A 23,864-nucleotide genomic window follows, 5' to 3' on the forward strand; every position below is an offset into this window, starting at 1 on the left:
ACTTGACGGTCCAACTGTCAGCTTTAGTTTTTTTCTAATACATTGCACTACCTACGTAGTGAAATGTATTAGATCTGTCAGTTATTCACTGACAGCAAGCCGATTAGGCTTCGCCTCCCGGCGGGGCCTAATCAGCTTCCGTAATGGCAGAGCAGGAGGTCATTGTGTCTCCTGTTGCCATAGCAGCAGTCGCAAGTCCTGATTGCCTGTCAGGGCTGGCGATCTGCTAGCAACCGCTAAGATGCAGCAATCGCTTTCGATTGCTGCATCAAAGGGGTTAATGGCAGGGATCGGATCCTACCATTTCATGTGGATGTCAGCTGTAATATACAGCTGACCTCCACCGCTGATGACGCTGGATCAGCTCCTGAGTCGGCGCCATCTTGCCGGCGGCTACGGAAGCCGATCAGGCTCCGCCGCTGTACGGATCTTGACCGGCTTCCGTGCTAGGCAGACTGGGAGGCCAGTATTAGGCCTCAGGTTGCTATTGCAGCCACCGGAACCCCGGCAATTTCATTGCTGTGGTTCCAATGAGCTGCAAACAGGTTAAATGTAGCGATTACGTTTGAACGCTGCATTGAAGGGGTTAATGGCGGGGATCGAAGCTAATTTTGGTCCCCGCCATTACAGCCGGATGTCAGCTGTCAGATACAGCTGAGATCCGGCGATGATGGCACCGACTCAGCTTCTGAGCCGGTGCCAATTATTTGGCGTAAGTATATGACATTTTGCGGGAAGCACTGGCTTTCCATGTCGTATACTTACGACAAATGTCGGGAAGGGGTTAAGCTTTCTATGCATTTAAACGTCTTTTCTCCTATCCATATGGGACTGTTAATCAGTGGATACAACAACTGGGGTAATACTATCATTTTAATTACGGCTATTCGATCTGCCATAGAAAGGGGTAACCTATTCCATATCTTAATTTTTAGGTGAGAATTTTGTAGCGGGTGTCGATCCACGTAGGGTAGTCTCTTCAATCAACCCATCGGGTTGACCACCAGATCATGGGTGCAGGGGATTTAACAGGTGAGTAATGGCTGTTTTTTTCATTTCAAAACATTCCATGCAACTAGTTTAATTTCTCGGACATTCCTTTTAAGGAAATATTTATCGGGTCACAATGCACCATTTCTGGGCGCTGTATCCAATGTTTATCTGGACAGTCGCCTGGTTATATTTCTGGACTTTGTATGCACTATTTACCTGGATGCTCGGTAATAATTATGTGAGTTAGAAACAGGAGGACCTGCAATCTCATCAACATTGTCCTTTGTTCTTCTTGAGACATCTGATGGATTACTTTGAAAATATGGCGTAGGTGCCAATCAAGCTCCAAAGGTTGACATACTCAATGGCCTCCAGGATCTGAATTTTACCTTTTTCTTTCACTAACCCATTTCTCTAGGAGTCATATATAAAGGTTGGGTCTATGGAGCCCAGATGAGCTACATTAGCAACTTTGAAAGAGCAGCCTCAGAGACATTCAGCTCCAGGATGGTCTGTGTCAGATAAGTAGTGGTTCAGAACGCACTAGACGATGTAGGTGCACGAATAGGGTCCCAACCCAATCGTAGTCAAAATAAGTATTTGGCACACAAAGCTGAAGTTTAAAGAAGAAATCTTGATTTTTTTCAAGTGGTTGTAGATGCCAGAGGCTTAGTGCGACGCTTCGGTCATTACATGACCTTCATCAGGCACTGTGCCGTTCTGGTTGCTGGTACATCCAGTAGTTGGCGCTTCGTTCCGAATGGCGGCTGACCGCTGTAGTTGGCGCACTTGAGATTTCTTAAAACTTTGGCTTTGAGTGCCGAATATTTTGGTCTGTGTCAGATGTTAGGGATGAAGTCTACAACTGGCCAGACCACCTATCTTTCCTTCGCTCTGGAAATATAGGACAGTCCACGAGGCAGCACATCATGTCTGGTCAATTCCCCTACTACTCTGTACACTAACACCTTCAAAAGAGAAGAGGAAGGTGTAGATGTGACGTTCAGGTTATGTATTTGCAGTATTGAAGTTGTATTGTGCTCCCCTTGGAGCACTGTGCAAAGGCAAAACTCCTTTATTGGAATGATGTGTAGATGGTTGGTACTCTATTTGCGTGCGCAGGCTTAGTTTGTTGTGTGCTCACTTGGCTAGGTCGGCATTAATGAGTGAAATGTATACAGTACCTTAGGAAAATACAGTGTGAGACAAAGATGATAACAGGAGCGCTCCCTAGGATAATACCTTGAAAAAAAATGTCAATTAGTCTTCTCACCTTTTAAACCTCTTTGTTGAACATCGACTGGATGCAGTTGTCTCTCTTTTTGTAGCTTCTTGTTCTTCTGACACGGAGTACAGTATGTCTCAGGCTGGGGGATTTCTTTGCTGGACTTCAATGAATCAGTGACCATGTCCACAATTGATTACACAGGTATAATATAGATTTTATGAAAGTTCTTTGGAATTAAAACAAATTATTTTTATGTATTTGTCTATCCATTTTTATTAGAAATACAATAAATACATTGAGGTATGTTTTTATTGACATGTGTTGCTATCAGCCAGACAGGAAAAAAATATGGATGGCCTTGGGAATCTGTAGAGGCAGCTGTTCTACAGGAAAGGGAGTGCAGAGACCCTACCAAACAGGACGAGGGGAGGCAGTCCATTGCCGGGCATCTGAAGAGACTTGCCATTAAACACCCAAACCCATTGTACTTCACCGCAGCCCTGCGAATCATGGACAAGGCTTCATTTTCAAAGACTTCTGGACAGTTGTCTTTTAATTGGATGGATCTTAAAAACCCCTTCTGGACAGTGGGGGATGGGAAGGAGGAGGTGTGGACGGATGACGTTCCGGCATTCTTAGATGGACATTAGTGGTTCATATCTGCTGCCTCTTTAGCGTAGAGACCTTGATCTGGCACATCCCTTTCCATGGCTGACGTTCTCGACACCAGGGCTTCCTCCTGCTGATGTTGTACGGTACATTCCCTTCAGTTCTGAAACAAGAATAAATAAAATGTCCTAGTGAAGAGTTGCTCTCTTGAAGATATTCCCCGTGACCCACACCAAGACCCTTTATCTGCCAGGTAGGTAGATAGTGCGTTCTATGTTCAACTAAGATACAAAATTCACAAGTAAATCTGCTCAACTAAGATGCGGTTAACACAAAGGTTTCAAAACGGGGACAGATAGGGCGCCAAGCGATGGTAGAATTTTATTTAAATACGCGTTTCTGGCACGACTTGTCCCTTTATCTGATCTTAACCTGACGAAGGGACCAGTCAAGTTTAGTCCCGGACCAGTCCGGTCCAGAAATACAGTCAAAATAAAATGGGTTTTACTTTACTGTCCACGTGTGAAGTATTTGTGTTACCCGCCGCTTACCAATTTTTAAAGGGGAACTACAAGAAAAATTTGTCATGCAATCAAAGGCGCAGTGCCCACCCAAACTACATCGCAGGATTTTATTTAAAAAATTGGCTGTTATCTATTGGATTACTCCAATATGTAAAGGCCAATATCACTAACAGCTCCTGGCTCAGCCCGCAGAGGTGGGGTCCGGAGCCGAATGGGACCCAGAGCTGCTGAAGGAGCGGGAAGTACATAAAGCGGATTTGTCCGGGGGTCTGAATACATTTTAGGGTTTGGTATTAAAGGGGTTTTCCAGGCTTTATAAAAATTGTAATTCAAACTGAAAATTGCACCATTTAGCAAATACCCACCTTCTAATTCTCTGCGGCTCCAGTGCCGGCGGTTCACAATCCCCTGCCGGCCTGTTTACATAGGCTGGACCAGTGATGTCCCGTATCGGCACATGATCGCACTAGTCAATCACTGGCCACAGTGGTCACGTGCCATACTTACTTAGATCACTTCTGCAGGTGATACCCTCCCTCTATACTGTCCTTACTGCAATGTTTTTATAGTGAGGACAGAATACAGGGAATATCTGGTACACAAAGCGTATTCTCACTAACCCTGCCCCATGACAAGCCATGCCCAATGAACCACGTTCTGTCAAAGGTACGCCCTGTCAAGTCCTGTCTCAATCCATCTGAAACTAAAGTGTCCCTAGAAAGAAATTCCAAATATTGTCAACTATGCTCTATTAGGGTATAGTATGAAGAATCAGTGCAGTAGGGTCTATATACTACTGTATACACAAAGCTGCCATGTGCTGAACATTGCAAAACACACTTTTCATAAAAGAGCGTTAATTCCAGTCCTGCAGTCACCCTGATGACCTTATACTGTGCCAGTACTTGAGGTAGGTGTGCCCCTTTATATATTACTTGCAGCCAGAATTGGCATCGGGATTATAAGCTCATTGACGAATTCTTGAGGTCACATTTGTGTCTTGATGTCACCAGTCTGAACCAATCCTACACCAATTGCTCTTTATAGAATTTTCAGAAAAAAAAATACCCCTAGCAATAAATACTGCATGTAAATAATATTCTCATTACAGTACAACAACAAATAAATGGAAAAAGAGCCATATCCCTATTAGGTCCCGCGGACATCATAGAGGTGGTCCTTGACTTCCAGTCCTGCAGTCACCATGAAGACTTTGTGCTGTCAGTGAAGGCAGAATAAACCTGACATGGTGACAATGTAATGTTTTATATGTACTACTACTCCCTGTACTGACTGATAGTAGAGAGAATGGACTAAGCTGAAGGATTCCCGACTCTTATCAATTCTTTAAATAGGGAATATGCCCTGAATACTAACCCCAAATTTATATTACATTTATAGTAGGGCAGATTTACTATTCAAATTGAGGCAGAATTATGGCGTACATGTTGTGCGCCATATTTATTAATTGTTTTAGACACATTTTGCGGCGTGCTTGACAAGGGGCGTGGCCTAGAATAAAGGGGCGTGTCTTAAACTAAGCCAACCAAGAGGTGGTATAAGGAAGAGAAAAGTGTCTAACATGTCTAGCAAAATCTATCATACATCGTGCACCACTGTGATAAATTTGGCGCAATTTCTGACTTCCTTGTACCAGTTTACACTGTGTAAAACTCAGATAGTTTTAGGCCCCATGCACACGAACGTATTTTTGCGGCCGCAATTCACCCGCAAATCTGCAGGTGAATTGCGACCCCATTCATTTCAATGGGCCCATGCATACGACCTTGGTTTCCACGGTCCATGCATTGCCCAGGAACCTGGACCGCAAAAACAACGGACATGTCTTATTACGGTCGTGTTTTGCGGTACAGGCTCATAGAAAATAATGCACGCGGTCATATGCACGGCCCGTGATTTGAGGGTGGCCGTGGGTGACACTCCGCGGACGTACGAGCCGTAAGTCACGGTCAATGCACCTCACTATGGTCGTGTGCATGAGGCCTTAGTAAATCTGCCCCATGGTAATACCAGTGACAGCCCGCTCTTTCCCGGGGGGGTACAGTCCTCCGCACATCTTCATCCACGTCTCATCTTGTATGTGCCGGATACTTTTCTCCTTATACCTGAGAAGTAACAAAAATAACATCAGAAACTAAAAAAACACAATTCCAAGTATTTCTCCCCATTTCTAAAAATAACATTTCCTGCAGGTGAATAATGGAAAATATAAAGATATAAATATATTCAGGCCTATGTGTCTGTCCAGGGGGTCAGTGAGGGTCCTGCCTGTTATATGTGGGGAGGTCTTGCTGCACAATAACGGAGGGGAAAATGTCTGTACATCAATATATATTTGTCTCTAGGAGCCCCTACAAAGTCTTAGTGAGGGCCCTGTCTGTTATACGGGGGGAGCTTGTATACAGCGTTAGTAACAGGCATGTCACTCCACTATAGATATTTTGGGTGCGGGTTCTTCGACCCCACTGTCCATAGTTTAATTAAACACCTTAAGAAAATGGATTATCACCAAGAAGTTTTATTTAAAGGTGTACTCCCATCTTACTATTTCTCTGGGACTCACACCTATGTGGAAAACGGAGGTCTCTCCCTGACCCTGTCCTGCTTTGTTCCCAGATCCCTGTCCCGTCTAATGGCTGCTGATTCCAGGTGGAGAATGACTTGGGAAAGGCCTCGCACGTCCCTCTCTCTATTCTGTTCTATGGAAGTTTCGGAAACAGCTGAGCGCTGTTGAACTATTTGTGTAACTCCCATAGTACAGAACGGAGAGAGCTGCGTGCATGCGCACAGGTGGATATCACATAAACGTCTGAGATGGAGAAAACCCTCTAAAGAGATTATGTAATTAAAGGGGTTGTACATAATTAGAAAAATAGAGCTGCTGTCTTCCAAAAACAGAGCCACACCTGTCCACAGGTGATGTGCGATGTGTGGACAGCTTAGCCCTATACATTTCAATACAGAAAAGCTGCAATACCACACACAGCCTCTGGACAGAGGTGGCGCAGAGCTTCCATTTGGGTCATAGAGAGGGTCTCCAGCGTGATACCCCCCTCTATGATATCTAAATACCCTTATAGGGCATTTCAGGTGTAACCAGAAGTTAAGGTGATACAAAAAAATATTCCATACAAGAGATTTCCTTAATGGAGATATTGTAACAATAATTACTGAAAATATGTAATTGACTTTTTCCTGCATTGTAGGAATAGAACCCGAGAAGCCACGTTTTGGACTACGGAACAGTCGATCCTCCGGATGAAATGCTGTGTGGTTGGAGCGTAGTCCCAGGAGCGCTGGTGTTGTTGTGCTGATCCATGTTCTTCTTATCTGGAGCTTGTATACAGAACACGCAATCCTTCTGGTCTGACCTACTAACATATATAAGCACAGCCTAAACACACACGTAATTATATATAATAACATAACATTACTATGTATCAGCCCTGATACGTCAGTCTCATCATATTTCTGGGGTCCCCGCACACAGGATATACATTACCTCCTGTGATGATGTCACTTCCCTGTATTTCCTGTATGACATGGCTGCTCTTCCTCTTCCCGTTTCCCTTTCTGATGTATTTCCTCTTCCTGTGTGATAAGACGTGTGTTGTTGCCTCCTGCTGTGTATAACACGAGATGCAACATGTCTTATAAAACATGTCAATAATAATCGCAGAAAGCAAAAAACATTTTGTTCATTTCCATTCACATCAATGGTTATTTGTTTGCAGCCGTTTTTCTGAGCCATACTTGTCTGTTTTTAGAATCAACTAAAGGGAGATTTGAGATGTGGTTTGAGAATTTCTTTCCTATGTAAACGCCACCGATAAGGACAGCTAAGAAGCCTCAGTTATCAGCGAGCGACCCCATCATTAGACTAAGCAGAGTGCCCCCATACAGTGCCAGCAGAGTATTGTCCCTTAAACAGTGCCAGTATACTGCCCCCTCATAAACAACACTACCAGCAGAGACCCCCTCAATAAACCATATTGCCAGCAAAGTGCCTCCAATAATTAGTGCCAGCAGACTGCCCCCAATAACCACTACAAGCAGAGTTCCCCCTCACAAATAGTCCCAGCAGAGTGCCTTCCTTTATGCAGCTACATCATGTAAGATCTTCCCTAGTTTGGAAGTCTCCAGGACAATCTGGGAGAGAAGACAAGTGTGATGTAACCTGGTTGCAGTGTGTAAATGTAGCCTGAAACATCACATGTAGCTCCTAAGTCTATGTTCACATGTTACATATTTATTGCAGATTTCCATGGTCAAATTGACACATAAAGTATGAATGTGAATAGGGTTCTAGAAAACTGCATAAACTTGCAGCAGTAACAATCTGCAGTAGATTGTAATGCAAAGGATGCACAGCCAAATATGCTGCAAAAGCCACATGTAATATATGGAGAAATATTAGGCCTAGTTCACACAGAGTTTTTTTGGAGCGTTTTTTTAAGTGGAAAACACATCGAAAACCGCACCAAAAAACGTCCGAAAACTAATCTTATTGATTTCAATGGGATGCAGAGGCGTTTTTCCCACGAGAAAAAAACACTCACAGGAAAAAGCAGCGTCAAGCCCTTTCTTCAAGCGTTTCCGTCTCTGACCTCCCATTGCCATCAATGGGAGGCAAAGAAGATGGTTTTCGCAGCATTTTTGCATGCGGTGCTCAATGGCCGTGGTCGAAAAATGCGTAAAAAAAGCGGCAGAAGGAATTTTGAGGCAGATTTTTCCACCTGCAAAAAACTTGGTGTGTAAACAGGGACTTCGTGTCCACATGTGACCTACTCTATCCAATCACAGCTGTAATTCCAGCCAAGGCTGCCTAAGATTATGTTCACACCCCCCACTTCTCCTGCGGTTTGGCCGCTGCAGCCCGATGAGGAGGGATTATAACTAGAAATTGTGGATATAAAGAACATGCAGAGGTTTCTGTGTGACAGTCTAAGGGCATGACCAGACGTGGCGGAGTTCTGCATACACTGTCCGCATCAATGCCGCACATAATCTGCGTTGCAGATTCTGTCGCGGCTTTGCCTAAAATGGGCATTAAATTGATGCGGACTGGCCGTTGCGTATTGAGGGGGAAAGGGCTTCCCTTCTCTCTATCAGTGCAGGATAGAGAGAAGGGACAGCCCTTTCCCTAGTAAAAGAAAAAGAAATTCATACTTACCCGGCCGTTGTCTTGGTGACGCGTCCCTCTTTCGACATCCAGCCCGACCTCCCTGTATGACGCGGCAGTTCATGTGACCGCTGCAGCCTGTGATTGGCCTGTGATTGGCTGCAGCCGTCACTTGGACTGAAACGTAATCCCGGGAGGCCGGACTGGAGGAAGAAGCAGGGAGTTATGGGTAAGTATGAACTTCTATTTTTTTTACAGGCTGATGTATATTGTGATCGGATGTCACTGTCCAGGGTGCTGAAACAGTTACTGCCGATCGTTTAACTCTTTCAGCACCCTGGACAGTGACTATTTACTGACATCGCCTATTAACGCTCCTGTAATTACGGGTGCACACACGTAATCACCCGTAATTACAGGAGCCCCCCCATTGACTTCCTCAGTCTGGCTGTAGATCTAGAGATACATAGGTTTAGCCAGAATGAAGAACTATCATGTTAGTAAAACCAGTACGCTCCGCAGCACACATAACATCTGCGGACTTCATTGCGGAATTTTCACTCTCCATTGAAGTCAATGGAGAAATTCCGCAATGAGTCCTCAACAAGTCCGCTACACGTCCGCAACAGCCAGTGTATGCTGCGGACACCAAATTCCGCACCACAGCCTATGCTCCGCAGAATTGTCCGTAACGTGTAAACGAACTCAACTAAAAAGCTGTGGAAAGCAATGGAGAAACGTGTACGCTGCGGATTTCCGCTGCGGACTATCCGCAGCGGAATTGCAGAGCAATTCCGCCACGTCTGGTCATGCCCTAAGGCTCTGTTCACATCTGATTGGGGTCCCGTTCTGACGTTCCCGTCAGAGGTTTCCGTCAGAATAGGACCCTGAGCAGACACAAACTGACACCGACGGAAACCAGGGGTTTCCGTTTCCATCACCATTGATTTCAGTAGTCGACTAAGCTATTGCTTCCGGCAAAACGAAGGGTCCGGAGCACAAAAGAGACAAACGGAAACCACGGGCACCGGCTCCGTCACCATTGAAATCAATGGTGATGGAAACGGAAACCCCTGGTTTTCGTCGGTGTCTGCTCAGGGTCCCGTTCTAACGGAAACCTCCGACGGAACGTCAGAACGGGACCCCAACGCAGATGTGAACAGAGCCTAATATGGATGAGAAAGGGGAGGTGGGACTACTCATTTATTATGCCCTGATACTGAACTGGTATTACTAGTATTATACCCTGTTCTATGAACTCTACCCGCTGGAGTACCCCAAAGATGCTTGTACCACTGATCGAGGTGCTATGTGTTTTGTAGTAAAATTAAATTGGTATTTGATTATTTTTTTTACAGTTAATATTTATTAAAAATTCTGTTTTAAAGTTTTTTGCCTGGCAGTGATAGTTTGATATTTGTCCAAAACCTATTTATTTCCATATTTCATGGATATTATGAGGTGGGACGACTCACCTAACCAGTATGTTCCTGACGGGAGCTGCATGCGTCCATCTCATCAAGTCTCCGATCTCCTGGCAGCTCCACTTTGTACAGATCCTACAATGAAAATCTATGCAAAAAGTTTACACCAAAAAAACAGAAAATTCTACTGCGGAACCAGGATTGTTGTTGTGTGGCAGGGCTGCACCTCGCCCTTCTGCTGCCGGAGGTAAACAGTGAAATAGCGCGCCCACCTGCATCACCATAGAGTGGCCATGTGGGGTAGAGAAAAGATAGCAAAGAAAATATAGAAAACCTTTATGTTTACATGTAGTAGAAATCTATTTAATACAAGTGAATAATATTTATAAAAATCGTAATCACATGCTGCGTTAGGCCTTATTCCCACGACAGGGTTTCCCGGCCGGGTGCCGGCCGTTCATAAATCGGCCGGCACCCGGCTGCATTAGGAATAATAGACCCCTAATGGGGCTATTCACACGACCGATTTTTTGACGGCCGGGAAACCGGCCGTCAAAAAATAGGACATGCTCTATCTTCGGCCGGGTACCCGGCCGCCCGGCTCCCATAGAAGTCTATGGGGCCGGGTAATACCCGGCCATCACCGGGATGTGTCCCGAGTGATGGCCGGGTTTTCCGGCGCTTGCGCTCTATCTCCTCCTCCTCACAGCGCAGAGTGCATGTGAGGAGGAGGAGTTGATGCCATTCTGACGAATGGCATCGCTGTACACTGTGTTGCAGGGCCGGGGTGTACAGCAGGTGGAAGGGAGCGCTGCGCTGGCTCCCTTCCCCTGCTTGTTTTAAAAGCACCCTGGCCCGGCGACACCTTCGATGGCGCCGCTAGCAGCTGCTGCGGCTGCTACTACTGCAGCGACGCCACTATCGCAGAGCAGGGAGGTATCTCCCCGCTCTGCTATGTGCTAGCCGCACTTTAGCTCCTTGAAGGAGCGGAATCCCCGTGTTTTCGGGGATTCCGCTCCTGGACAGAGCGCTTGATGTCTCTGTCCATATCTGGGCAGTGACATCAGGGGAAACTCCTGAAGCGGAATCCCCGAACACATGGGGATTCCCCTTCAGGAGTTGCCGCTGATGTCACTGTCCAGATCTGCCCGGCCCGGATGCAAAACTTTATGCAAACCGGCCGGGCAGAATGGCCGATTTTACCGGCCGGCACTCGGGCTCGGGCGCGACCCGGTCGTGTGAATCCCGCCTTAGGCCTCATTCACACGACAGGGTCCGAGTGTCGGCCGGGAAAATCGGCCGTTTTTGGCCGATTTTCCCGGCCGGTTTGCATCCGTTCCGATTCCGTTCCGGGCCGTGTTGCTGTTTTTACCGGCCGATTTGGACCCGATTTGCATCCGGTTTTTTCCCTGACCGTTTTTTAATCGGATTAATTTTTTGCACTTTACTTATTTTTTTATTATTATGTTCTGTCCCTCAAAGGTCAAAAAAGACCTTTTTGGAACTTTTAATATTTTTTTTCTTTTTTTTACACCATGTTTTTCCCTGTAACTGGAGTTGCACAGCAGCCCCAGTTACAGGGGAAATCAGCCCTCTCACAGTGACGATTGTCACTAATAGGATTGTGCTAGGTCTAGTAAGACCCAGCAGCAGTCTGTCACTAACGGCACCCGGCGATCATGTGACCAGTCACATGATCACCGGGAGGAATAGAGACAGCACCGCTGCTGTCTCTATTTCTATACACAGCGTTCATTGAGCGTTGTGTAAAAAGACATCGTAGAAGACAGAAGCAGTGAAAGCTGCTTCTATCCTCTCCTCAGGGTCCCCGGCAGTCACGGACAGCCGGAGACCCGACATTCAGCTGCCCGATCGCGCGGGCAGCAAGTTAAAACCCGAGCCGTAAAAAGTCTATGGCTCGGGTTTTAAGGACCCTGACCGCTGGCCGTAAAAACACAGCCAGCGGTCGGGAACCGTAACAAGCAGGGGAAGAGAGCCAGCGCAGCGCTCCCTTCCACCTGCTGTACACCCCGACCCTGCCACACAGTATCACCAGCGTAGCCATTCGTCCGAATGGTATCAACTCCTCCTCCTCACATGCACTCTGCACTGTGAGGAGGAGAGAGTGCGCGAGTGACGGTTGACCCGGCCATCACTCGGGACACATTCCGGTGATGGCCGTGTATTACCCGGCCCCATAGACTTCTATGGGACCCGGGCGGCCGGGTACCCGGCCGAATATAGGGCATGTCCATTTTTTTGACGGCCGGTTTTCCTGGCCCGTCAAAAAATCGGTCGTGTGAATAGCCCCATTAGGGGTCTATTATTCCTAATGCAGCCGGGTGCCGGCCGATTTATGAACGGCCGGCACCCGGCCGGGAAACCCTGTCGTGTGGTCGTGTGAATCCCGCCTTAATTCTGCAGTGTATTACTGACATACCTACCTACCTGCACTCATTATATTACACTCATCCATTATATACCTACCTGCACTCACTACATTACACTCATACATTATATACCTACCTGCACTCATTATATTACACTCATCCATTATATACCTACCTGCACTCACTACATTACACTCATACATTATATACCTACCTGCACTCATTATATTACACTCATCCATTATATACCTACCTGCACTCACTATATTACACTCATCCATTATATACCTACCTGCACTCATTATATTACACTCATCCATTATATACCTACCTGCACTCATTATATTACACTCATATATTATATACCTACCTGCACTCATTATATTACACTCATCCATTATATACCTACCTGCACTCACTATATTACACTCATCCATTATATACCTACCTGCACTCTTTATATTACACTCATCCATTATATACATACCTGCACTCACTATATTACACTCATCCATTATATACCTACCTGAACTCACTATATTACACTCATCCATTATATACTTACATGCTGGCCCTTTAAGAAACGGCCTGGGCCAGCGCGCACTTGGGATCCGGCTGCCGTGAGCAGGAGACATCAGTGGACGTTAGCGACCTCGTGGTGGAGGAGGCTGTCAAGCAAGGTACAGGATCCAGCGACGGAGACCACTGGCAGGAGAGGGACTTGCCGCCAGCGTTACAATAACTTTACCCCAGTCCTCTGCAGTCCAATCAATATACTTAAAACAGGATGTCAGTCTGTCCTTGATGTTTTTCTTGGAGAGAAGTGGCTTCTTTGCAGCTCTTCTTGACACCAGTCCAGCCTCCAAAAGCCTTCACCTCACTGTGTGTGCAGATGCACTGACAGATGTCTGAGGAAGCGCTGCACTGCTGTTGAACCGATCCCATAGCTGAATCCTCTTTAGGAGAAGGTCCTGGTACTTGCTGGAATTTCATGGACACCCTGAAGCCTTCTTCATAGCAAATGAACCTCTCTCCTTGAAGTACTGGATGATCCGATAAATGGTTCATTTTGGGGTAATCTTACAAGCAGCAATGTCTTTGCCTGTAAGGCTCTTTTGATGCAAAGCAATGATAAGCAAGTTAACGACATCCACCGGGATCCGTTATATGTCAATGTGGTGATGTATCTAGACGACATCAAGATTTTCTCACCCGCTTTGACTACACATTGGAAACGTGTTCGACAGGTCTTTCAACGGTTGCTGGAGAATAAGCTCTGTGCAAAGTTGGAGAAGTGGGTCTTCCAGAAATCCTCCCTTCCCTTTCTAGATTATATAGTCTCTGACCAGGGATTGAAGATGGACACCAACAAAATATCTGCTGTGTTGAACTGGCTTTGTTCTCAGGGTCTCCGTGCAATTCAACGCTTTCTGGGATTTGCACATTTCTACCGGCAGTTTATTCCCCACTACTCTTCATTACTGGCGCCTATTTCAGCTCTTACAAAGAAAGGAGTGAATGCCAAAAATGAGACCCAAGAGACCAAATTGGCATTTCTTCAACTCAGTCTGTCTCTGCCGCCCCTATATTGCAGCATCCGGACATCTCCAAGCAATTCTTCTTTGAGGTGGATGCCTCTACTATCGGTGCAGGTGCAGACCTGACGCAAAAAGGTCTTACCGGCAAGACTGTCACCTGCGGCTTCTTCTCCAAGTTATTTTCTCCTGCCGAGAAGAATTACTCTTAGAGATCAGGAGCTTCTGGCCATTGAATTGGCATTGGAAGAGTGGAAACATCTGCTAGAAGGGGTCATGCATCCTGTAATTATTTTCAGACCACGAATATTTGGTCTATCTACAGACCGCTCAGCGGTTGAATCCGCGCCAGGCCAGGTGGGCGCTCTTCTTTGCCTGATTTGAAATTCTGTTACATTTCCGTCCTGCCGAAAGGAATACTAAGGCTGACGCTCTGTCTCGGTGAATTGAAATTAACTTGGTTTTTATTTTTCCAAAGTACAATACAAAAGTATACAACATCCCAATGATACAGTCTCACAGTGTTGTATACAGAACACAGAAAAAGCTTGCACCTTTAGATATCAGAAACGTGCCTCGGACGTTGACATACTGACATATTAACAGACAAACAAACATAAAAACAGACATACAAAGAGTGGTGGTGATAAATACAAGCAATTATACATATGAGATGTCAAAAAGGAACAGGATGATGCAGGATACGAAAACCATGTATAAGTTAGCACAGATACATTCACAGAGTGACAGAGTTCTTGCGGAGCAGAAGTTGAACATGGGGTAACTCCGTCCAAGGGGCCCATTGAGACAAACACTTCTGCCTATAACCTTTAGATGTAGCAAAGTGCAATACGTAATAGAAGTGAAGATAAACCCTGTTTAGCACCTCCGAGAGATTCAGAGCCTCAGCTGTTTTCCATCTCTTGGCTATATGGAATCTGGAAGCGATAAGAATATGGCTTATTGGCCACCTATATTCTAAAGGGATCTCATCCATCTGCATATCAGTTAAAGCCAATGAAGGGGAAGGTAAAAGTTCTGCTCCCATTAATTCTGATATGTAGCGGAAGATACGCTTCCAGAATGGGTAGACTGATTTACATGTCCACCATAGATGAAATAATGTGCCCCTTGCTCCACATTCCCTCCAACACAAAGGAGAAGCCCTGGCTTGCATATGTTGTAACAGGTGTGAGGTACCAACGAAACTGAATTTTCCTAACGGCTTCTATATGATTGACACATTTGGATATCCTATGTGAGTGATGTAAAGCAGCCCTCCAGTCCTCCTCCGAGAACTCCCGACCCATATCCATCTCCCACTGAGACATGTATTTCAATTTGAGAAATGAGCTGTGGGTGTTTAAGGACAAGTAAGCTGAGGCCAAACCTTTCAGCGATGTAATATCCGAATCTGTCTCGGTGATTTGATGACTCTGATCAAGTGAAACATATTATATCGATCCTTCTCGCATCATTCTGGTGGCTCCGGTCCTACTGAAGGATATCCATCATCGTAAAACCTTTGTTCCCTCAGCCAGAAGAAGGACAGTGCTTTCCTGGGGACATAACCCTAAACTGGCCGGTCACGCAGGAGTGCGTAAAACCAGAGAGCTCATTTCTCATCAATTTTGGTAGCCAGCCATGGTCCAGGATGTTCAGGACTATGTGGCTTCCTGTTCCTTCTGCTCCCAGAACAAGACCTCCAAGTCCAGACCACCTGGTCTTCTTCTACCTCTTCCAGTCCCTGATTCTCTGTGGCAACATATTGCGATGGACATTGTGAGGGATCTACTCCTTTCATCCAAATGCAATACCATCTGGCCGGTGGTAGATCGCTTATTCAAAATGGCACATTTTGGTCTTTTGTCTTGTTTGCCTTCTGCTCCTCATCTTGCCGGTCTCTTTATACAGCATATATTTCGCCTGCATGTTCTTTCCCATCATATTGTTTCAGGCCACGGTGTACAGTTCACCTAAAGATTTTGGAGAGCTCTGTGTGGCCTGCTGGAAGTCAAGTCAGATCTTTCTTCTGAATACCATCCACAGTTCAATGGCCAAGTGGAGAGGGTCAACCAGATCCTAGAGAACTTTCGACACCATTTCAGGCAACGTGTCCGCTAGTATCAATTGTATCAGTTATTACAAAATGTTTCTTCACATTTAAGTGTTTTATCTGCTGCTGGGGCGCAATCGCCACCTCCTCAATTTGCTGCCTTCAGTCCTGGATTGCATCTTCCAACTCCTCCACGTTACAAAGGCGACTCCAAGCCTTGTAGAGGATTAAATCAATGCACAATCCGTTTTGAGCTAGTAGCGCAGCAATTAGCTTCCGACCACGCTAAGGTAGCCAACATCTTGTCTCTACTGTCTGGTGAGGCGCAGGCCTGGGCTTCACCTCTATGGAAAAGGAAAAACCCATCATCTTTGTTATCCAAGAATTTTTCACGACTTTTAAAAAAGTCATCATCTGCTTCTTCGTCACTACTCCAGTAGGACAATATGCCATCCAGTTTTGCACATTATCCACAGAGTTACAGTGGAACATTGATTCTCTTGTCGCTATGTTTTGGAAAGGTCTGGCAGACCGCATCAAGGATGAACAGGCCCTGTATTAACTACCGAGGTCTTAATGAAATCACGATAAAAAAAAAAACACGTTCATTTCCAAGCTCTTTGACTGACTGCAAGGTGCTAAGATTTTCACCAAGCTAGACTTACGTGGTACTTACAATTTGATTCACATCTGTGAAGGGAATGAGGGAAAAATCATGTTTAACACTAGAGATGGAAACCATGAATATCTAATTGTGGCTTTTGGTCTCAGAAATCCCCCGGCTGTCTTTCAAGAACTTGTTAACGACATTTTGCAAGATCTATTATACGGCTGTGTTTTGTTATATTTGGATGCCATTTTTGTTTTCTCCCCAGACCACTATACTCATCGCAAGCAATAGAGTCTTGTTCTGCACCGACTTACAGAGAATCATCTATATGCCAAGCTTAAAAAATTGCTTTTTGAGTGATCCAGACTGTCTTTTGTAGGATATATCTCTGATCAAGGAATTCAAATAGATCCAGCAGTACTTAAATTGTCTAGTCCCCATGGACTCAAAGCCATACAACGACTTCCTGAAGTTACTAATTATGATCGACAATTAATTCCTAAATTTTCTTACCTGGTGGCACCCATCTCTGCTATCACCAAAATGGGTTTCATTGCCAAAATTCGGACTTCTAAAGCTGTTTCTGCTTTCCTCAGCCTTAAACAGGCCTTCTCCTCTGCCTTAGTTCTCCATGGACCGGACTACAGTAAAACCTCCATCTTGGAGAAGCAGGTCTCATCTGTAAGGAGTGCGTGCTGTTCTTTTTCCAAAAAATTATAAAGCAAAAACGCTTTCCTGTGGATTCTTCTCCAATGCCTTGTCCCCTACCCAGAAAAATGATGGCATTGGAGATCAGGAACTCTTGGCCATAAAATTAGCTCTCGAAGAATGGAGACGTTTGCTAGAAGGTGCTCATTATGCCATCACTGTCTACACCGACCACAAAAATTTATTGTATCTGCAAACGGCATATAAACTAAACCCTCATCAAGCAGGTTGGACTTGGCTTACCAAGTTGCTCTGGTTGTACTGTAATCTGGTTCGTAGTTGACTGTTTTTTGAAGATGGCACACTTTATTCCTCTGACCGGCCTTTCTTCTGCTAAACGTCTGTCTAATCTCTTCAGTAAACACATTTTTTGTCTGCGATGACTCCCTAAGCATATCGTGTTCGATAGAGGAGTGAAATTTACTTCAAAGTTCTAAAGGCCACTCTGCAAGTTGTTTGAAGTTAAGTTGGATTTTCTTTCCGCCTACCACCATTAATCTAATGGAGAATTGGAATGGTTCAACCAGGTTTTGTAAAACTTTTTCAGCAATTTTGTGTCCGCACTTTAAGATGACTGGACTAGTCTCCTTCCCTGGGCAGAGTTTGCTTATAATAACTACACCTGGGAATCCACACCTTTTTTCTTGATTTATGGACAGCATCCAAGAATCCCTCTGCCAGTTCCAACACTGTCCAAAGTTCCAGCAGCCAGTTTCACTCAATTCTTGCACAAAGGGCAGGAGGCCAAGGAGTCTATAAGTAAAGGAGTAGGCCGATTGAAGGGAAATGCATACAAGAAGTATGGAGTTCCTCCACAATTCCACCCAGGAGACAAGGTCTAGTTATCCACCAAGTACATTTGTTTGGGGACCCACTGTTTTAAATTGGATCCTTGGTTTTCTACAAGCTCCGACTCCCACAGTCTTTGAAAACTCCCAAATGTTTTCATGTGCCTCTTCCCAAGTCTCTGTTCCGGAATCACTTCTCCAAGAAGTTTCCTCGTTCTCCTGCTTCCTCCACTCCTGATAGAGAGTATGAAGTCAACAGGATTCTGGGCACCAAGAGGTCCAGAGGGAAGCTCCGGTACCTGGTCAATTAGAAAATCTTTGGTCTGAGGAGAAATCTTGGGAACCTGAGGAAAATGATCATGCTTCATCTCTCCTCTGGAAATGTTGTCTTCACTTTCCCCACAAGGCTAAAAAGAGGGGGCATAAGGCTCTCTGCGGCTGCCATATACTTACCTCTACATGACGTCCTCTGGCTCCTGGCCACCACCACATACCTCCATCACTACGTGACATACACCTACTAACCCACACTTACTATATTGCACACATCCATTACATACCTACCTTCCTACCGGCACTCACTATATAACACTCATCCATTATATACCTACCTATCTGAACTCACTATATTACACTCATCCAATATATACCTACCTACCTGCACTCACTATATTACACTCATCGATTATATACCTACCTACCCAAACTCACTAATTTACACTCATCTATTATATACTTCTTTGCACTCACTAAATAACACACTTCCATTTTACACAAACCTACCCACACTCACTATATTATACTCATCCATTACCATTTATTTTAGCTTCTTTAGGGCTCTATGTGCTCTGACCCTTTTCTAGGGCATCTGTTTTTGGCCCCACGCAGGCACCATTTCAGTGGTCCTCGGGCACTATTTATATAGTCCTTACTCGGGAACCATTTCTATGGTCTTCATCTAGGTACCATTTATTTTGCCTCTTTAGGGCTCTCTTTGTTTTGACCCTTTTCTAGGGCATCATCTGTTTTTGGCCACACGCAGGCACCATTTCAGTGGTCCTCGGGCACTATTTATATAGTCCTTTCTCAGGAACCATTTCTATGGTCTTCATCTAGGTACCATTTATTTGGCCTCTTTAGGGCTCTCTTTGTTTTGGCCCTTTTCTAGGGCATCATCTGTTTTTGGCCACACGCCGGCACCATTTCAGTGGTCCTCGGGCACTATTTATATGGTCCTTTCTCAGGCACCATTTCTATGGTCCTCATTTGGGTACCATTTATTTTGGCCTCTTTAGGGCTCTATTTGTTTTGACCCTTTTCTAGGGCATCTGTTTTTGGCCACACGCAGGCACCATTTCTGTGGTCCTCGGGCACTATTTATATGGTCCTTTCTCGGGCACCATTTCTATGGTCCTCATTTGGGTACCATTTATTTTGGCCTCTTTAGGGCTCTATTTGTTTTGACCCTTTTCTAGGGCATCTGTTTTTGGCCACACGCAGGCACCATTTCTGTGGTCCTCGGGCACTATTTATATGGTCCTTTCTCGGGCACCATTTCTATGGTCCTCATTTGGGTACCATTTATTTTGGCCTCTTTAGGGCTCTATTTGTTTTGACCCTTTTCTAGGGCATCTGTTTTTGGCCACACGCAGGCACCATTTCAGTGGTCCTCGGGCACTATTTATATAGTCCTTACTCAGGAACCATTTCTATGGTCTTCATCTAGGTACCATTTATTTGGCCTCTTTAGGGCTCTCTTTGTTTTGGCCCTTTTCTAGGGCATCATCTGTTTTTGGCCACACGCAGGCACCATTTCAGTGGTCCTCGGGCACTATTTATATGGTCCTTTCTCGGGCACCATTTCTATGGTCCTCATTTGGGTACCATTTATTTTGGCCTCTTTAGGGCTCTATTTGTTTTGACCCTTTTCTAGGGCATCTGTTTTTGGCCACACGCAGGCACCATTTCAGTGGTCCTCGGGCACTATTTATATGGTCCTTTCTCGGGCACCATTTCTATGGTCCTCATTTGGGTACCATTTATTTTGGCCTCTTTAGGGCTCTATTTGTTTTGACCCTTTTCTAGGGCATCTGTTTTTGGCCACACGCAGGCACCATTTCAGTGGTCCTCGGGCACTATTTATATAGTCCTTACTCGGGAACCATTTCTATGGTCTCCATCTAGCTACCATTTATTTGGCCTCTCTAGGGCTCTCTTTGTTTTGGCCCTTTTCTAGGGCATCATCTGTTTTTGGCCACACGCAGGCACCATTTCAGTGGTCCTCGGCCACTATTTATATAGTTCTTACTCAGGAACCATTTCTATGGTCCTCATTTGGATACCATTTATTTGGCCTCTTTAGGGCTCTCTTTGTTTTGGCCCTTTTCTAGGGCAACATCTCGTTGTAACCTTTCATCTACAGCGTAATCTCGCGAGATTACGCTGTGCTCTACTGTAACTACCATAGACACATTAACGAAGTGCAGGGATTGTGAATAGACATCCCGTGGAATGTATATTCACTGTCAAAACTGTCTTCGGTATTGTTAATGTGTTAGTATAAGACAGCACATAGCGATCTAAAAGGATCCCTATGCGCTGCCTAAATGAATGAAGAGGAGTACCAATCAGCGTCATACACTCCTCTGTACAACGCCCACTTGGTCTGAAGTAAAAACACGCCCACTTGGGCATTAAGACACTCATTAGCATAAATCTAAAATCACTAATAAAGTGGTGAAAATAGATCGTTTTTTTTTAAATAGAAAGCATTACTGTCACCTACATTACAGCGCCGATCTCCTAATGTATGAGATTGGGCACTTATAATGTGGTGACAGAGCCTCTTTAACCCCTTCCCGCTGTGGCCACTTTTGACCTTCCTGACAGAGCCTCATTTTTCAAAGCTGACATGTTTCAATTATGTGGTAATAACTCCAGAATGCTTTTACCTATCCAAGCGATTCTGAGGTTGTTTTCTCGTGACACATTGGACTTTATGTTACTGGCAAAATTTCCCCGATACATTCAGTATTTAATTGTGAAAAACACCAAAATTTGCATTTTTCTCAATTTGAATGTATCTGCTTGTAAGACAGGCAGTTATAACACACAAAAATGTTGCTAATTAACATCCCCCATATGTCTACTTTAGATTGGCCTCTGTTTTTGAAAATCCTTTTATTTTTCTAGGACGTTACAAGGCTTAGAAACTTAGCAGCAATTTCTCACATTTTCAAGAAAATTTCAAAAGGCTATTTTTACAGGGGCCAGTTCAGCTGTGAAGTGGCTTTGAGGTCCTTATATATTAGAAACCCCCAATAAGTCACCCCATTTTAAAAACTGCACCCCTCAAAGTATTCAAAACAGCATTTAGAAAGTTTCTTAACCCTTTAGACATTTCGCAGGAATTAAGGCAAATTAGAGGTGAAATTTACAAAGTTCATTATTTTTTTCCAGAAATTCAATTCGAATCAATTTTTTTTGTACCACAGAAGGTTTTACCAGAGAAATACAACTTAGGGTATGTTCACACGGCGGGGGTCCGTAACGGCTGAAATTACGGGGATGTTTCAGCCTGAAAACATCCCCGTAATTTCAGCTATACCGGCATGTGCAGGCGCTTGAACGCCGCGTCAATTACGGCCGTAATTAGCGCTGCTATTCATTGGAGTCAATGAATAGCGGCTCCAATTACGGCCAAAGAAGTGACAGGTCACTTCTTTGACGCGGGCGTCTATTTACGCGCCGTCATTTGACAGCGGCGCGTAAATATACGCCTCGTGTGAACAGACAAACGTCTGCCCATTGCTTTCAATGGGCAGATGTTTGTCAGCGCTATTGAGGCGCTATTTTCAGACGTAATTCGGGGCAAAAACGCCCGAATTACGTCCGTAAATAGGCCGTGTGAACATACCCTTAATATTTATTTCCCAGGTTCTGCAGTTTTAGGAAATATCCCACATGTAGCTCTAGTGTGATAAAGGACTGAAGCACCGGCCTCCGAAGCAAAGGTGCACGTAGTGGATTTTGGGCCTCCTTTTTATTAGAATATATTTTAGGCACCATGTCAGCTTTGAAGAGGTCTTGTGGAACTAAAACAGTGGAAACTCCCCAAAAGTGACCCCATTTGGGAAACTACACCCCTCAAGGAATTTATTTAGGGGTGTAGCAAGCATTTTGACCCGCCAGTTTTTTTGCAAAAATTTTTGGAACTAAGCCATGAAAATTAAAATCTACATTTTTTACCACAACATTTGTAGAGCAATTTCTCCCTAGTAAAACAATACCCCACATGTGGTAATAAACGGTTGTTTGGACACACGGCAGGGCTGAGAAGGGAAAGAGCGCCATTTGGCTCTTGGAGCTCAAATTTAGCAGGAATGGTTTGCGGAGGCCATGTCTCATTTGCAAAGCCCTTGAGGGGACAAAACAGTGGAAACCCCCAACAAGTGACCCCATTTTGGAAACTACACCCCATGAGGAAATTATCTAGGGGTATAGTGAGCATTTTGACCCCACAGGTTTTTTGCAGACATTTTTGGAAGTAGGCTGTGTAAATGAAAATCAAATTTTTTTCAAATAAAATGTAGGCTTAGCTATTTTTTTTTCATTTCCACAAGGACTAAAGGAGAAAAAGCACCATACAATTTGTAAAGAAATTTCTCCCGAGTAAAACAGTACCTCACATGTGGTAATAAATGGCTGTTTGGACACACGGCGAGGCTGAGAAGGGAAAGAGCGCCATTTGGCTTTTGGAACTCAAATTTAACAGGAATGGTTTGCGGAGGCCATGTTGCATTTGCAAAGCCCCTGAGGGGACAAAACAGTGGAAACCCCCAACAAGTGACCCCATTTTGGAAACTACACCCCATGAGGAAATTATCTAGGGGTACAGTGAGCAGTTTGACCCTACAGGCGTTTTACAGAACTTATTGGAAGTAGGCCGTAAAAATGAAAATCTACATTTTTTCAAAGAAAATGTAGGTTTAGCTAATTTTTTTTCATTTCCACAAGGACTTAAGGAGAAAAAGCATTTGTAAAGCAATTTCTCCCGAGTAAAACAATACCCCACATGTGGTCATAAACATCTGTTTGGACACACGGTAGGGATCAGAATGGAAGGAGCACCATTTGGATTTTGGAATGGTTTCTGGGCGCCATGTCACATTTGCTGAGCCCCTGTAGTACTAGTAGTCATTTGTGTTGCACATGATTAGAAATTCCCATGTAGCCCCAACCTAAAGCATAAAGTTCCTTCATGGGCAAAGCTGCCAACAAAAATAGGTATTTCCCATGATGCAGTAAAGTGATTTGGAAGGATATGGGGGCTGTAGATGGGATCTGCTCCCAATCGTACACGCATTCTCATATGTCTCACTATAGAGACTCTCTTCATGTAAGGGGCAGACATTACAAGATATCTGCAACCCCGGCATTATTCCCCATGTAGAAGATCATTCCCACAAAAATCCTTCATGTGTCTACAACTGTCCATAAAAGAGAGTCATTCATTCCTAAATATGTCACCAATCTTTCCTGATTACGCCATTTTATGGGTGCAACACGTCCGGCCATGTGTAGCAGTATACATATATACTCTATGTGAATAACGCAGACAATACATTCATATTAAATAGTCACCTACCTCTTGTAACTTACCTGTTCACCACATAGGAGTAGGACTGATGACATCATATGAAGACACGTCATCTCTAAAAAGGGAAGAAAAAACAGTAAATAGATTGTAAATAAAAATAATAATTCTCAGTTAGACCCCGTTTACACAGAGTTTTTTTGCAGGCAGAAAAATCTGCCTCAAAATTCATTCAGGAATGGAAAATCTGCCTGCAAATT

At 44.6% G+C, this 23,864-nt stretch overlaps 2 long non-coding RNA genes across 2 annotated transcripts in view; both read right to left on the minus strand.

Moving 5' to 3' along the window:
- Window positions 1-2,485: 2,485 nt before the first annotated feature.
- On the minus strand, window positions 2,486-10,386 carry LOC142731924 (uncharacterized). The gene is made up of 5 exons (XR_012879291.1): window positions 9,973-10,386; window positions 6,878-6,998; window positions 6,547-6,749; window positions 5,386-5,480; window positions 2,486-2,993 (listed from the first exon to the last, which is right to left on the minus strand). It is a non-coding gene; the product is annotated as an uncharacterized LOC142731924 (long non-coding RNA).
- Window positions 10,387-23,618: 13,232 nt separating this feature from the next.
- Window positions 23,619-23,864, minus strand: part of LOC142731928 (uncharacterized) — a 45,557-nt gene continuing 45,311 nt past the window's right edge. Inside the window, exon 4 of the long non-coding RNA XR_012879294.1 lies at window positions 23,619-23,722. This is a non-coding gene — a long non-coding RNA (uncharacterized LOC142731928). The remainder of the gene's footprint in view (window positions 23,723-23,864) is intronic.

The sequence above is a fragment of the Rhinoderma darwinii genome, unplaced genomic scaffold (genome assembly GCF_050947455.1).
Source record: "Rhinoderma darwinii isolate aRhiDar2 unplaced genomic scaffold, aRhiDar2.hap1 Scaffold_88, whole genome shotgun sequence".
Lineage (NCBI taxonomy): Eukaryota > Metazoa > Chordata > Amphibia > Anura > Rhinodermatidae > Rhinoderma > Rhinoderma darwinii.